The sequence below is a fragment of the Phocoena phocoena genome, chromosome 2 (assembly GCF_963924675.1).
Source record: "Phocoena phocoena chromosome 2, mPhoPho1.1, whole genome shotgun sequence".
Lineage (NCBI taxonomy): Eukaryota > Metazoa > Chordata > Mammalia > Artiodactyla > Phocoenidae > Phocoena > Phocoena phocoena.
The window spans coordinates 131,843,643-131,861,364 of NC_089220.1; the positions used below are offsets into that span (position 1 = coordinate 131,843,643).

The 17,722-nt window shown below is 41.8% G+C and overlaps 1 pseudogene; it reads left to right on the forward strand.

Moving 5' to 3' along the window:
* Positions 1–3,031: 3,031 nt before the first annotated feature.
* LOC136118514 (growth factor receptor-bound protein 10 pseudogene) lies at positions 3,032–5,290 on the forward strand (annotated as a pseudogene).
* The last annotated feature ends 12,432 nt before the right edge of the window (positions 5,291–17,722 follow it).

Consider the following 17,722-nt stretch of genomic DNA (forward strand, 5'->3'; position numbering starts at 1 on the left):
ATCATCTCTGTTTCTATCCAAAATATAACTGAAGCATTTTTAAAAAAAGAACAAGAAAGTTAGTGAGAAACAGTTGAAAGACTGCTGTAACTCTACACATGCAGGACCACCAGGCGCTAAAATACTCACGTATGACATTTTGGGTCGCCCCAATGATTAAGCACCCCGCAGTTACCTAAGTGTGGCAGAAAGCAAAGAAGACGTGGAGTAGTGGGCTGTGGTGTGGTAAGCCATCAATATTACCTATAGTCCAGACCTGTTGCAAAGAAAATGACTAGAGCCATTACCCAGAATTTCCTTCCTCATTGTTCCACATAAATGTTTTAACTAACTTCCTTATTTTTCTGTTTCCACCAACATTGCGTATGCATTTGTAATGTCAACTGAAAAAAAACCGCACAACCTAAGAGTTGAGAATTATGTTCTATTTGGTGGAGAAAAGTGAGGACTTAAGTCTGTGTCAGTCTGAAGAGGTAAGGGAGGAGCCAGGATATATAGGACTTTTTGCAACAAAAACCAAGTAGTCAGATCACCAAAAGGTTACTGTTAATTAAAGAAAACCAGACATCTCAAGTCAATGAATTTAGCACTTTTCTGTGCATGGGAAGATACAATAGTCTGGGCTCATTGAAATCATTCCTTTGATATGCACCTCAGCTATATGGGGCCAGTATCCTGTGTTTTTCCCATCCTGAGTCTCTTCAGGGTGCACCATTAAGGAGTGGCTACAGTGGCTGATGGCTTGATGGCAGGCATCCTGTTTCTATCCTGAGTTCCTTCAGGGTGCACCGTCAGGCCACTGTAATGCGATGGCTTGATGACTGCAACATCTTTTGTTTACTGATGTGGCAGGCAACATTTTTTCACTCACAGTAATTATTTTGTGGTTTTTCAATGTATCAGAATAAAATTGCTACAAAACCAAAAAACGAAAACAGGAATAGATGTTGGCCACAGGTCTTGGGAGCTTGATTAAAAAGGAGAGGTTTTACTGCCATGGTCTGGGGAGTAGAATATTTTTCGTTGTAAAAGGGTGAGTTGTTTTTAAGTTAGGCAGAAGCCTTTTGCCTTTGTGCATTTTGTTTTGCTTTTGTTTTTGAAGTGCAGGTCTGGGAAATGGTAAGGCGGGATGTGGTGGATATGTTTCTCTTGTTTTGGCTACTCATGATTGTAAGAACCTTACATTTTGAGGGAATTTCACACTGGGTGTCCTGGTAGGAAACCAAGTATGTCTCAGCTCTGCCTGCCAAAGCAGAAGGGTCAAGTACATTTGAAAGTCATGGCAGTGAGGGAGTGGGCAGGTGATCGAGCTTTAGCCAATAAGATACATGCCACCAGGCTTTTGAATCTTGGCAGCACAGTTGCGGGTTTCAGAGTTTTGAGTTGACAGTACCTGTGGAAGGATAACACTTGTACTGTCAGTTTGCGTGTCCAAGTGGCAGCCGTGCCAGTGGCAGTGGTCTAACCTAACTTCATCCTATGGTTTGAACTTGCATGTATTTTTTTTTTTTTTTTTTTTTTTTTTTTGGTGGTATGCGGGCCTCTCACTGTTGTGGCCTCTCCCGCTGTGGAGCACAGGCTCCGGACGCACAGGCTCAGCGGCCGTGGCTCACAGGCCTAGCCGCTCCGCGGCATGTGGGATCTTCGGACCGGGGCACAAACCCGTGTCCCCTGCATCGGCAGGCGGACTCTCAACCACTGCGCCACCAGGGAAGCCCCCTGCATGTATTTTTTGAACTCAGTGTTACTTGGTTTAGCCCTTTTCTGAGCCTGGCTATCTGGTCTTCCTATGAATTTTGATAGTTGCTCCAAATCCTTCCAAATACATTGCTGTTTGCATGAGTTAGCTAAATTCTTCTGCTATGGTTTCTAGCAATATATTTGACTAATAAACTCTCTTTTAACATTCATTCTCTCATCTTTCCCTCCTATTATACCAAGTAGGAATAATTGGCTAATTCTCCCATCCAGTCCTAGAAATCTTTCTTTTCTACCTTTTCTGGAATTTTCTCACTTTGAGTGTCCTCCCTCCCATACACGTTAGCAAGTGTTGATGCTAACCAACACCTCCTGTTGGTGCTTTCCTCTGCCCTTTGGTATAGGGCAGTCTTTTGGCCCACCCTCTGTGTCTTTGACCTCATTCCTCTGTCTTTATCACTTCCTCATCCTTCCTGTTTACACCCATCTCAGGGCTTCTTCTTCCTTATTCACAAACTCCCTTGTTTATTAAATTGTATATCATCTAAAGCACCTGTTCCAAATGTGATGTCTTTGGCTAACTGCAGCCCTTCTCCAAGGCTCAGCCCAAGACTGGCTGTTCCTCTGTCTCAAAACTCCATCCAAAACCATTCTGTCTCATCAAGATATCTCTTTATCTCTGGACCCAACCTCTCTCTTGTGTATTTCAACATAGTTACCATCCTTTCTACAAATATTGATTGTATCATTGTTACCCTAATCCATTTGTACTGAAGTCTCAGAAGCACCTTTGGTACATTCCTAATGCCCACCAAGCTTCACCTTCAACATTTCTCATCTCTATTCCTTCCTTTTCATTTCTCTATCACTTCCTTCTTTCAGACCATCTTCATTTGACATTAGGATAATTTCTAAAACAATTATCTTTCTTTTAATGACCTTTGCTCTAGTTTTTCTTGCACACAGACAATAAAGATTAACGATCAAAAATACAATGAACACAATATGAATATTTAATAATTAGGTACTCATTTACCTTAAGATAAACATTATCCTTTTTCAAATTATCATCATGTTATTCCAGCATGAATTACTTTGTGAGAAGCTGATCGCTAAGCACCAAGTGTGAATTGATTCTCTCTCTGATACTATTGGGCATAGTTGAGGGATTTTTTGGAAGTCAAAATTTTGTTCTATAGAGAACTTTGTCTTATTCAGAGTCAATGGCTAAGACATGCCCCCATAGCTATGCAGCTGGAGTTTAGGATTGGAAAGGACCTTAAAGATTATTTAGGTCAATTGCCTCAATAAGTAAGAAAACTGAAACATAAAAATGGTAAAGTCATTTGTCAAAAGCAGAGCTACGGGAGGAGGCAGGGAGGGACGCGAGCGGCGCGCCGCGGCGGGCTGGGCGCTCGGAGGCCGTGGAGCCCGGCGCGGAGCCCAAAGTTTGCGCGCAGCCTCCGGGCGGCGGCGCGCGGGGGCCGGGACAGCCCTGCGCGCCGCCCTCGCCCCGCTGGCGCCGCCCAGCCGCGCCGAGGGTCGCGGGCGGCCGGGTGGAGGCGGCCGGGAGCGGCGCTGCGGCAGCTTTGGGGTTGGGCACCATGCTGAGCCCGAGGAGGGGGCTGCTGGGGACGACGGCCCCGTGACCGTGACCGGCCGCCGCTTCTCACCTGGGTCCTCTCGGTCCAGCCAGGCGGCCACCAGACACCCAGAACCCCAGAAAATCCCCGACAGGTGCCGCGGCCCAGTCCACGCGATTTGAAGACGGCAGGAAGGAACCGATGGCTTTAGCGGTCGGCCCAGATTCCTTTCTGCACCATCCATACTACCAGGACCAGGTGGAGCAGACATCTCCTCACCGTCCTGGAAATCTGGCAGGACCCGGCTTCCCAGCGCCGCCTCACCGGCTGGCGAATCACCAAGGCGTCTGCAGCAGGAGGACCAGCAGTTGAGGACGTCATCTCCGCCGGCCATCCCCGACCCCTTCCCCGAGCTCTGCGGCCCCGGGAGCCCCCCCACCCCTCACCCCTGCGCTCACGCCGGGCTCCTTACCTCCTGGCCCGGCTGCTGCAAAGCAGGATGTTAAAGTCTTTAGCGAAGAGGGGACGAGCAAAGTGGTGGAGATTCTGGCGGACACGACAGCCAGGGACCTGTGCCAGTTGCTGGTTTACAGAAGTCACTGTGTGGACGACAACAGCTGGACTCTGGTGGAGCACCACCCACACCTGGGATCAGAAAGGTGCTTGGAAGACCATGAGCTTGTGGTCCAGGTAGAGAGCAGCATGGCAAGTGAAAGTAAAGTTTTATTCAGGAAGAATTATGCAAAATACGAATTTAAAAAAAATACCACGAATTTCTTCTCAGAACAGATGGTTACCTGGTGCCAGCAGTCAAATGGCAGTCAGACCCAGCTTTTGCAGAATTTTTTAAACTCCAGTAGTTGTCCTGAGATTCAAGGGTTTTTGCACGTGAAGGAGCTGGGAAGGAAGTCGTGGAAGAAGCTGTACGTGTGTTTGCGGCGATCCGGCCTCTATTGCTCCACAAAGGGAGCAGCTTCAAAGGAGCCCAGACACTTGCAGCTGCTGGCCGACTTGGAGGGCAGCCGCATCTTCTCCCTGATGGGTGGCAGGAAGCAGTACAGTGCCCCCACAGACTACGGCTTCTGCATAAAGCCAAACAGTCAGGAACGAGGCCAAGGAGCTGCAGTTGCTCTGTGCCGAGGACGAGCAGAGCGGACGTGCTGGATGACGGCCTTCAGGCTCCTCAAGTATGGAATGCTCCTTTACCAGAACTACAGAATCCCTCATCAGAGGAAGGCCGTGCTGTCCCCCTTCTCAACTCCAGTGCACAGTGTCTCTGATAACTCCCTTGTGACCATGGATGTTTCTGGGCAAACGGGAAGAGTGATCGAGAATCCGGCTGAGGCTCAGAGTGCAGCCCTGGAAGAAGGCCACGCCTGGAGGAAGCGAAGCAGGCGGATGAATATCCTCGAGAGCCAAAGCCCCCTCCACCCTTCCAGCCTAAGTACAGTGATTCACAGGACGCAGCACTGGTTTCACGGCAGGATCTCCAGGGAGGAGTCACGCCGGATCGTTAAGCAGCAGGGGCTCGTGGGTGGGCTTTTTCTCCTCCGTGGCAGCCAGAGTAATCCAAAGGCATTTGTTGGGCTTCCCTGGTGGCGCAGTGGTTGAGAGTCCGCTTGCCGACATAGGGGACACAGGTTCGTGCCCCGGTCCAGGAAGATCCCACATGCTGCGGAGTGGCTGGGCCCGTGAGCCATGGCCGCTGAGCCTGCGCGTCCGGAGCCTGTGCTCTGCAACGGGAGAGGCCACAGCAGTGAGAGGCCCGCGTACCTCAAAAAACAAACAAACAAAAAAACACAAAGGCATTTGTCCTCACATTGTGTCATCATCAGAAAATTAAAAATGTCCAGATCTTACCTTGCGAGGATGACGGGCAGACCTCCTTCAGGCTTGACGACAGGAACACCAAATTCTCTGACCTGATCCAGCTTGTTGACTTTTACCAGCTGCACAAAGGGGTCCTGCCTTGCAGACTGAAGCACCACTGCATCGGCATAGCCTTATGACCTCAGGTCTACCCTGGCTGCAGGCTGGAGGACGCTGACACTGGAGTGAAGAGGTCTGTGCATCATTCAGAACACACGTCTGTCTGCACCTTGGGGCTCGAAGCAAGATGGGTGTGTTCGGCGCTGACCGACCACGATCGACTGGTTTGTTGGACTTGACGATGATTTGCTGCTGCAGGTCCAGCAGGGCCGCGCCCCTCTCTCTGGCCTCATCGGGGAGGTTGGAAGACAGCAGACTCGAGAATAAACTGGAATGATGTTCTTGGCTGGGCCATGGAGGAACACAAGCTGGAGAGAAGTGATTGGAAATGAACTCTCGCCCTGGAATAACCTTGACAATTAAAACTGATATGTTAAAAAAAAAAAAAAAAAGCAGAGCTAAAATTTAACTCCCCGCCAGTTGCCTCCCATTCCTTTATTTATTTTTATTGTCTAAATTGTGTTTTAAAAACACATAACATAAAACTACTTTTTTGTCTGTTTCTCTTTTTTCTGTTTTTTGATTCTATTTGTTTATTTTTAATTGAATGAAGGATTCTTTAGGTTCTATAGTGCTTTGCAATTTTCAAAAGTCTCACACACATGATTTCATATAGTCCCATAATAATCCTTCTTTTTTCCCCCTACCCCTATATTGCCCCTTCCCCCTTCCCTCTCCCCACTGGTAACCACTAGTTTGTTCTCTATGTCTGTGAGTCTGCTTTTTTTTTGTTTTATTCACTAGTTGGTTGTATTTTTTAGATTCCACATATAAGTGATATCATACAGTATTTGTCTTTCTCTACCTGACTTATTATACCTAGTATAATGCCCTCCAAGTCCACGCATGTTGCCAAAAATAGTAAAATTTCATTCTTTTTATGGCTGAGTAGTATTCCATTGTATATGTATATACATATATATGTGATATGTACATACATATATATGTGATACATATATGTGATATATATATATATGTATATATATCACATCATCTTTATCCATTCATCAGTTGATGGACACTTAGGTTGCTTCCTTACCCTGGCAATTATAAATAATGCTGCTATAAACATTGTGGTGTATGTATCTTTCCAAATTAGTGGTTTTGTTTCTTTCAGATATATACACAGGAGTGGAATTCCTGGGTCATATGGTATTCTATTTTTAGATTTTTGAGAAAACTCCATACTGTTTTCCACAGTGACTGTACCAATTTACATTCTCACCAACAGTGTACGAGGATTCTCTTTTCTCCACATCCTACCAACATTTGTTATTTGTGTTTTATTTTAAGATAGCCATTCTGACTGGTGTGAGGTAATATCTCATTGTGGTTTTGATTTGCATTTCCCTGATGAGTAGCGATATTGAACATCTTTTCACATGCCTGTTGTCCATCTGCATTTCCTTTTTTGGAAAAACATCCATTCAATTCTTCTGCCCACTTTTTATCAGGTTGTTTGGGGTTTTTTTGATGTTGAGTTGTATGAGCCATTTATATATGTTGGATATTAACCCCTTAACCATCAAATCATTTGCAAAGATGTTCTCCCATTCAGTAAGTTGTTTCCTTTGCTGTGCAAAAGCTTTTAAGTTTAATTTGTTCCCATTTGTTTAGTTTTGCTTTTATTTCCTTTACTTGGATTCAGAGAGATATTGCTGTGATTTATGTCAAAGAGTGTTCTGCCTATGTTTACCTCTAGTTTTATAGTACCTAGTCTTACATTTAGGTATTTAATCAATTTTTAGCTTATTTTTGCATATGGTGTTAAAGAATGTTCTAGTTTCATTCTTTTACATGTGATTGTCCAGTTTTCCTGGCACCATTTATTGAGAAGACTGTCTTTTCCCCATTGTATGTTCTTGCTTCCTTTGTCATAGATTAATTGAGCATAAATATGTGGGTTTATTTCTGGGCTCTCTATTCTGTTCCATTGATCTATGTGTCTGTTTTTTTTTTTTTTGCCAATACCATATTGTTTTGATTACTGTAGCTTTGTAGTATACACTGAAGTCAGGGAGCGAGTGATTCTTCCAGCTTTGTTCTTCTTTCTCAAGGTTGTTTTGGCTATTTGGGGTCTTTTGGGTTTCTATACAAATTTTTAAATTATTTGTTCTAGTCCTTTGAAAAGTGTCATTGGTATTTTGATAAGGATTACATTAATCTGTAGATTGCCTTGGGTAGTATAGTCATTTTGACAAATGTTTCTTCCAATCCAAGAACATGGTATATCTTTCCATGTTTGTGTAGTCTTCAATTTCTTTCATCAGTGTCTTATAGCTTTCCAAGTACAGGTCTTTTGCCTCCTTAGGTAGGTTTATTCCTAGGCATTTTATTCTTTTTGATGCAATGGTAAATGGGATTGTTTCCTTAATTTCTCTTTCTGCTAGTGTTGTTAATGTATAGAAATGCAACAGATTTCTGTGTATTAATTTTGTATCCTGCAACTTTACTGCATTCATTGATGAGCTCTAGTAGTTTTCTGGTGGCATCTTTAGGATTCTCTATGTATATAGTATTATGTCATCTGCAAACAGTGACTGTTTTACTTCTTCCTTTCCAGTTTGGGTTTATTTTATTTGTTTTTCTCCTCTGATTGCTGTGGCTAGGATTTCCAAAACTGTTGAATAAAAGTGGTGAGAGTGGACATCCCTGTCTTGTTCCTGATCTTAGAGAAAATGCTTTCAGCTTTTCACCATTGATTATGATGTTATCTGTGGGTTTGTCATATATGGCCTTTATTACATTGAGGTATGTTCCTTCTGTGCCCACTTTCTGGAGAGTTTTTATCATAAATTAATATTTAACTTTATCAAAACTTTTTATGCATCTATTGAGATGCTCATATCGTTTTTATTCTTCAATTTGTTGATGTGGTGTATTGAATTGGTTTATTTGTGGATATTGAAAAATCCTTGCATCCCTGGGATAAATTCTACTTGATCATGGTGTATGATCTTTTTAATGTATTGTTGCACTCAATTTGCTAGTATTTTGTTGAGGATTTTTGCAACTATTTTCATCAGTGATATTGGCCTGTAATTTCTTTTTTTGTGGTATCTTTGTCTGATTTTGTTATCCAGTGATGCTTATCTCATAGAATACATTCAGAAATGTTCCTTCCTCTGCAATTTTTTGGATTATTTTCAGAAGGATAGGTGTTAACTCTTCTCTAAATGTTTGGTAGAATTCACCTGTGAAGCCATCTGGTCCTGGACTTTTGTTTTTTGGGAGTTTTTAAAATTACTGATTCAGTTTCGCTACTGGTTATTGGCCTGTTCACATTTTCTGTTTCTTCCCAGTTCAGTTTTGGGAGATTATACTTTTCTAAGAATTTACCTGTTTCTTCTAGGTTGTCCATTTTATTGGCATATAGTTGTTCATAGTAGTCTCTTATCCTCCTTTGTATTTCTGTGGTATTGGTGGGGACTTCTTTTTAATTTTGATTTTATTGATTTGGGCCCTCTCCCTTTTTTTTTTCTTGATGCATCTGCTAGAGGTTTATCAATTTTCTTTATCTTTTCAAGGAACCAGCTTTTAGTTTTATTGATATTTTCTATTGTTTTTCAGGTCTCTATTTCATTTATTTCTACTCTGATCTTCATGATTTCTTTCCTTGTACTAACGTAGGGTTTTGTTTGTTCTTCTTTCTCTGGTTTCTTTAGGTATAAGATTAGGTTGTTTAAGTTGAAAAACAGCCAGGAGAATAATACTTCCCTGGTTGTTTTAAGAATTGAAAAAGCATATAAAATATCTTCTCAAGCTATTTTACTATAAAGTGATGTTGATCACAAGACCAAATTAAGTCAGAAAAAAATCAACTAAAATGAGTTTGTCATTTGTCTGTAAGCATGGCTGTATGGAAGAAATAGAGGCCAGAATAAAATCAGAAAAAAAGAGAGGGAACGATTCATTTACTCAGCTGTATAAATTTATTTCAAGTAAACTTCTAGGACAGTGCTTTTCAAACTTTAGAATGCATCACCTGAAGGGATTGTTAAAACACAGATATTTATCACCATCCTCTCCACCTTTCTGATTCTATAGTTTGGTGTTGGTGCCAGGATTTTTCATTTCAAAGAAGATGAGAGTAATGTTGAGACTGATGATCATAGTACCACAATTTGGGAACCACTGCCATGACAGTGATTCTCAATGTTGATTGTACCTTGGGATCACCTGGGGAGCCTTAAAAGATACTGGTGCCTGGGCCCCACCCTCAGAGCTCCCGATTTCATGATCTGAATATCAGGAGTTTTCAAAGTTTCCCAGGTGATTTTAATGTGCAAAAGTTAAAAATAACTTCCCCAGGGAATATCAGTTCTGATATATATTTTAGAAAAGAGGCATTCAATTATTCATACAATAAATATCAATTGAATATTCACTATAACCCCAGCCCTATGCTAGGTGCTTGGGATACAGACATAAATAAGGCAGGGAGAAATACTGCCACCATGATACCTAATGGAACCACCAGCTATCAATGAACGTACGCACAGACAGTTGCTAAGGACTGTATGTGGAGGGCAATGAGGTTTAAGTGAGAAAAGGCTTAAGAACCGAACTTAGTTTTGAAGAATGAGCATGTTCTATGGGCAGAGAACAGGGGTAAGAACATTTCAAGGAGATTCCTGGTTTGGGAATGGACACTGTGTTCACAGGTGTACTCAGGTAGCCAGAGCCTGGCATAAGTGGTGGGTAAGGAAGTAGGGGAAGTGGTCTAGAATCAAGTTTACACGCTCAGACTTCATTCTATGGGCCTTGGAGAGGTATCTGAAGATTCTAGGAAGAAAGTTATACAAATAGATTTGATCACCAGCTACATCAAGAGGTTGGAAGATCTACCTGAGAAATATATTCCAGATAGAATAATCTCTAGTTTGAGATTATATCTAGAATATTCTCCAGATAGACATAATCAAGACACCAGAACATCCTAGAAAAATAGAATAATCAAGGCACCGCTTCCTTCTCTTTAGCTAACGTCCAAACTTCTGATTTGACTTTTGAAGGAAAAGAAGGATAGTTTTGTTTCCCTTCCAAGTCTACCTGTTTTGGACTTTGAAAATATGGGTAGAAAAAGAGTTAATGGGGAGAAAGAAGACACCAGAAAACAGGAAAAGAGAGGGAAATGGGACAGAAATGATACTGATGTTTGAACCAGCACAGAAGTGGTTGATTAAAATTAATGCTGTGAAAACAAGTTTCCCATCAGTTCCTGGTCCTCCTTTGAAACCCGTACCCCAGGACGGCCAAAGGCCATATCCAGTGGCCTGCACTGCCACCTTCAGGCAGAAGTGCTGAAACAGTGACAGTGACTCCGCCTGAATTTTATCCTTGGCTTTGGACATAACCAGAATATGCCTCGTATCCCATCTGCTTGACCTCAAGGTGGGCCATCATATTATTTCTTAGTTCTTTATATGTCCATCTAGCTTTGAAATGACTATTTTTCATGAATCTTAAAAGGTACTTCTTTCCCCTACATTTTTACGTTTCTGAAATCAGAATGTGTCTTGGAATTGTCAGTTTAATTGGCAGATTTATTTTCCTTTGTGATACATGAAGGTGCATCTTACAATTGATGTCATCTTATACTTGGAGAAATATGGCAATATTTAGTTTGCATATATCAGAGTTGAGGCCAGGTGGAAAAGATGTGGTTTTCTGAGTGTGAAAGATCTGCTGTCACCTTGAATCTCTAATATTTCCTCTTTCTTAAGTTCTGTATCTCTACTATTTACTAGTTATTGGATTTTTGGCAAGTTAATTATCTCTCTGAGTCTCGATTTCTTCATCCTTAATATTATGTATCTTATATGGTTTTGTGAGAATTAAATGAAATAGTATATACAGTCCTTGAATGGTTTCTACCTAGTACATTAAAGTACTCAATAAATAACTATTATCATTTCCAAATTAAATTCTCAAAAACCAATAACTGCTCCTGCTACTATTGAAAAGTATCCAGACAAAAACACTGTTCATTCTCAGAATGTGCTATTGAATCCCAAATGCAATCTGTGCGGTTTAATCCTTGGAATTTATGAGAACTACTGCTGAGCAGCTTGCTTTATGTTGATAACAAAAGGCATGAGAGTGCAGATGGAGTCTATGGGGGCATTCATTTTAAATGCACCGATTTGGATGTTTAAAGTCTTAAGCTGAACTTGGCTATCTTTGCCCACTATAATTCAAAACCTCTTGCCACCAAACTGTGTTTTTCCCTGTGCCCTTAAAAGTAACCCACCTGATTTCTGCTTTATTCTGATAAACCTGGAAGTGCAGAGCCCAGCCTTTTAAGTAAAACTGCTTTTCCAGCATTTAAGGCAGCCGAACATAAATGAAATAGAAATTGACAATGATAGCAGGTAATGCTATCACTGTCTGCTGGATGCTGTTTGTAGCTTTCCCTAGCAATCACAGGATAAAATAAAGCCCTGCATTGGAAGGCAGCTTCTCTAATTGCTGCCACGGGACACAAGCAGCCTGGTCTTGAAGCCTCCGTTAGCTCTGCAGGAGGGCAGCTCTGCGGAGCACCCCGATGGGGACAGAGCTTATAAAGATGTCTTGAAACAGGCTCTCATGTTTGCCAAGTGGCTGCCCCTTGAACTAATATCTCTTCTTTCTTAAATGATATGAAATTGTACAGTTCAGGCTCTTAGCACAAGTCCCAAGGAGAGAGAAGCAGCAATAGAAAGGGGAAGAAATCAAAGCTTTTCGTGGTGGCTGTCCCACTCTTTCTCTTCCTGGTACATCATAGCATTCCCGCAGCTTGTGTTTGGAGGAGGAACTGAAGGGGGAAAGATGGGGATCGTCAAATTCTCCCCCTGCCCAGTCCTGCATCTCTATGTCGACCTGCGTCTATTCCTGGCCATTGTGCAATTTTATATCCACAACTTTTTAATGTAGGTATTAAGCTCATTTTATACATTGGAGTCTCAGATAGATTAAGAATCTTGCTAGTATGTAATAAAGTCATGGTTTTAATCCAGCTTGATGGGACATCAACACCTGTGTATGTGTGTGTGTGCTTTTTTCCTTAATTGAACAGTCCTGTCTTACACTTTTCCACTCCAAACAGAAACCACACCTGCATCCATATCCACCCTCCCCTGTAGGCATTTTTGCAGATAGAATACATGTTTATACTATTAAATTAATTATGTTAACATCTGCTAATTTATTTATGCTCTGGAACGGCCTGGTGAGATAAAACCATTGGGCCCATTTATAAATGACCCCAAAGGAGTGAAGAAACTTGTTCAAGGTTAGAGAGATCATACATAGGGAAGCTCATATCCTAGCCCAGATTTTACAGTGACAAGTCCCACATGTCACTAATAAGGCACAACATTCTAATTTTCATGCATAAAAGGAACACACAAACATATAATTTCTAGGAATACCATATTTTGGTGGCCAAAAAGGCTAATATTTTAAGGTTCCTTAAAGGTTTATAATAAGCAAGGATGAATTGGTGAGTGGAGAGAGATGGTGATAATTATTTAATAAACTTTGAAATTCATTTTCACCCAATTTGTGTTCCGATTTAGCAATTTATTTACACCTCTCTGAATGTTTTCCTTCATCTGGATTAAAAATTATGAAAATTTTAATTAAGTACTCCATGAAATTTTGATGGAGCATCTAACAGGTCCCTGAGGTCTTGTGGGACTCTCTTTTCCCACCTGCTATGATAATGAAATCATAGAAACAGCTGGAAAATGTGTTTAATATACTGCCCTGGTCAAGGCTGCTGGGGTATCAGGAGGAGAAAATTTATCATGGCGTTTTTTTGTAGATGTTTATGACAGGGGCAAATCACTATGTTCTTATACTCTCTGAAATACCGATGTGGGCAGTAAAAAATGACATTACCTAATGGCCTCCTACTACCATGTTCTTCAAGGAGAGGCCAAGAGTGTCATGGGAAGAGCTGGAAGAAGGATGGGCAGTCAGAGACCTAGCATTGAATTCCAGTGTGTCCTCTAACTGGGATCGTGAGGTCTGGTACTTTCTCTTCTTGTTGGTAAAGCCAGTCCAATGGTCTTGACATTGTAGAACAGTTGTGAATATGAAATGAGATAATATTTGGGACAAGCTAGAGCATTTATTCTTCAGAACAACCCCACTTACCATCCCCATTATACAGAAGAGGATAGAAGAGGCTCGGGGAGAATAAAGTCTCTGCTAAAGGCCACATGACTCTAAGTACTGGAACAAAAATTAGAGCCTGGACATGGTGGCTTAATGCCCATGCCATTTCCATGCTCCGTGCTAGTTGAAATGCCCCATCCATCCTTTGATATTCTTTGCTGTCTTGGAAAATTCTGATTCCTAATGAGGTCTTCGGAGCAGATTGTCCATCGAGATGTGATGGGTGACCCATGCTGGTTACCCGGCCAAATGCAGTACCCACTGCAACTGAGTACATTGGCATTTGCATTTATGTTTCAGCCTCTCCCGAGTATGGCAAGTGTAAATGACAGCCGCAACCTCAACATCTCTGGCAAAGCTTATAATATCTAGTGGTTGAACCAAAAAACTGAAGACAAGTCCTAGGGGACCCATACTGAGCTCTTCCCTGTATGTTTCCCATGACAGAACTGACGCCGGCTCTTGAAGCATCCACAGTCATCCCACTGGCACTTAACAGGCAGAAATGTGTTACAGACGATGGCAGGAGATAGCTGTTCCATTTGGTTTGAGAAACATTTATCTTTTGTTTGCATTAGATTACATAAATATTCTTAAGTATGAACTAATATTAAGGCAAATTATGCAAATCCTTTGTGGCAGAAGGCAGTGTAATATTACGTAAATAAATATATTTACGTAATGAATTCTATTGTCTAGCATCATATCATCTATTGATCCAGTTATGCACACGTATTTTATATATGGTTGTCTAGTATCATAATCTAATAGACACGTATGCACACAGAGACAGACACAGACACACACACACATAGGTGCCGATGAGGCTTGTTATCTGTTTGACTTATAACAGAACTAGAAACCAAAACAAAATTGTCCTTCCTCTTTCATGAACTGTGTGACTTCCTGGAAATGAGCCTCAGAGGTTTCTGCAGCATAGATAAGCAAAGCAGCAGATCCTGTAAATAAAGGGACTGCTGGAAATTGGGGTCCCCTGAGCAGCATGGACATGGGGCCTGAGTGAGAGTCTGGGCTCCCTGACACTAAGATCCTAAGGGGATGCTGAGGGAGACCATGGGCCCTAAGGGTCCCTGAGGCTGGGACTTCTCAGGGGCACAGGGGCTTACTCCAGGCGTCTCAGTGGGAGGTGGACAATGCCGCTGCTTCCACTCTACTAGCCTGTGGGGCAGGGTGGCGAGAAACTGCATCATCTCCCATCCATCCTAGAGCCCTTGCCACATGGGGACTTGAAAGGGGGTACCTGAGTCACAGATTGCTGACACAGAAACATTGCAAACCATCTTAAGAGCAGCCAGGGGGAGGAAGACAAGAAAAAACAAAGAATGCAAGTTGAAAATATATATCAGATAAAGTCACAACTTAAAGACAAAAATCAAAGATAGATACAAAATTTAAATTTAAATTTAAATGCTTATATATTGGGAAGCTACTGGAACTTGAGCTTCAGCCCCTAACTTGAACGTAAGCCCCTCTCTTGCATGGGCTGCTTCTAACTCCCTAGGAAAGACCCCACCATTGTGCCCATAGGGTCATAAAGCAAAGTTTTTTTTTAAACAACAACAGTTAAGTCCACTGTCTCTTCTCCCCTACAGCAAGCAGCCCACCCATTTGCCCAGGAGGGACTGAAGCTGAATCCAGCCTCTGTACCCTGACACCGAATTAAATCTCAGAGACAGAGTTTTGGGTGAAGTAGAAAAGAATAGCCTTATTGCTTCGCCAGGCAAAGGGGCCACAGCAGGCTAATGCCCTCAAAACTGTGTGTCCTGACCTGGAGGGGGTAGTGAGGACTTTTATAGTAATGGTTCAAAGAGGGCGTGATCAGCTTGTGGACATGCTTCTGATTGGTTGGTGGTGAGGTAAGTGGGAGTGAGCATCACCAACCTTCTGGTTCCAACCAGTCTGGGGTTTATGTGCTTGTGGGCAGCGCACAGTTAACTTCTCCCACCTGGCGGGGGATTCAGTATCTGCAAAACAGCTCAAAGATATTGTTATGTGTATCCCTTGAGGGGGAACCAGGACGCTGCCCAAGGCTGCACTATTGTTTCTTTTGACTGTTGCTCCCTTGTCTCCGCATCCCCTCCCTTCCCTTATTAGCAACTGTTTGAACCTTCCCCATTGGAACTCAGGGAAGGTCATGGAGGCTGAATGAAGCTTATTTCCCCCTAATCAAGAAATGGGGGACACAGAAAGGCTTTTGTACCCAGGAGTCCAACAGGGTCCTGCCTGATATCAGGACTGAAAGAGCTACAGGGACCTGGACATTTCAGTGCTAAAATCAGCAAAGTTCCTGGCAAACTGGGACGAGTTGGTCACTATATTTTTCACTCTTCCTTTTCTTTCTACATCTTTCTTATCAGATGGCACTGGGAAAAAAAAACAAAACACAATGGTTTATGGGATCTGGCAGAGGGGAGTTTGAATAAGTTTAAGTTTATTTAGTTTAGGCTTAGTGGGATGTATGTCTGTGATTTGTAATTATTTTGTGTTAAGTTATTGGTAATCGGCCCAATGTAGGTAGGACCAGCCTCCAGGAAGCTAACACTGCCTACCACACTGACCCTCTCAGCATTTTCTCACTAGACACGGGACCACGGCTTGTACCACACTCTAATCACATCCCACTGTGCCCGGCAACAAGGAACAAGGGGAGTGGAGGAGAAACAAGGTTTGGAATATATGGAGCCAGAACTTGATGTGTGGAAACTTCTTCAAATCATCAAACATCAGTATACAATTGATGGTGGAAGATGGGATTTTCATTGAAATATCAAATATAGTCAAAATGATAGTTCTCTCTTCTCAAGCGTTGACAGGAGAATACAGTGTATATGATTACAAAGGCACCGTATTTTTTTTAATCATTGCTAGAATTGAATGAAATGGGTTTTTTCAGATTTTCTGTTTGAAATCACAGCCATGCAGTGGTCCTATAGTGAGGATACTTGTGTCTGAATTCATGTAGTTTACATATCTCAGCTATCAGTAATAAAACAATTTTTGATCGACTCTACTAACAGGAAGACTAACTTTCCTTTTTATTCTCTCTGTAAAAAATATTATACAATGGCAATAATATTGAGAGGTGATCAGAAAATGTGAAGAAAATATGTAAGAAAATAAAAACACTATAGAGCAATGTTAAACAGTCAGTTACTATTGTCACCTTTCTGGATTTGGGGAATGTTTGAGGAATTTGTCAACATATTAAAATTTTTATTCTGTTGTGATTTCTTTTCAGGTTTTGAACAAATATTCAACTTTGTATCTAATTTCATGTTTATGTTTGCAGTTTTTCTTAAAAAGTCTTTTAACAGTTAAAATTATATGAAATTTATTCTTCAAACCTGGATCTTACCCTGACAAAAATGTATAAAAACCCTTCAAGAACATATAGGAGGAACTTCCCTGGTGGCGCAGTGGTTAAGAATCCAACTGCCAATGCAGGGGACATGGGTTCAAGCCCTGGTCCAGGAAGATCCCACATGCTGTGGAGCAGCTAAGCCCACGTGCCACAACTACCGAAGTCCACGCGCCTAGAGCCCATGCTCTGCAACAAGAGAAGCCACCACAATAAGAAGCCTCCACACTGCAACGAAGAGTAGCCCCTGCTCACTGCAACTAGAGGAAGCCCATGAGCAGCAACAGAGACTCAGCACAGCCAAAAATAAATTTAAAAAATAAAAGAAAGAACATACAGGAGTCTGTGTACATTTAAGGTGTTAGAATCCTTTTTGGGCAATATAGAATCCTAAAAGTATTAAAAGAAAAGATAAGCAAATTTCCCTCTATAAATATTAAGTAAAAACATTTATATGTAAAAGATGATTTCAACAAAGTCAATAGAAAAATAATAGATTTGGAAAAATATGTTTGCAACCCAGATAGCAGAGAGAGTGTTAATATCCCATCTATACAAACAGATGTCGAAATTGATAAGAAGGGAATACACAGACTAGTAGGAAAAAAATGTCAGAGGATATAAAGAAACTGTGCTTTTTTTAAGCACATGTATTAGGCCAGAAAACACATTTCAGCAATTAATACAGCTTTAATATCATACAGCCCCCAATGTCTGATAACAATATATTAGAAAATGATGACAGAATAACCAAAAGAACCTATGTACCTGGAAACACGAAACACACATCTAAATGTTACTGAGTCCAAGCTTGGTCTGCTCACTGCACCACAGACCAATAAATCGGGGGGCGAGTTGTTGAGGCAAGGAATAGCAACTTTATTCAGAAAGCCAGACTTCTAAGAAGATG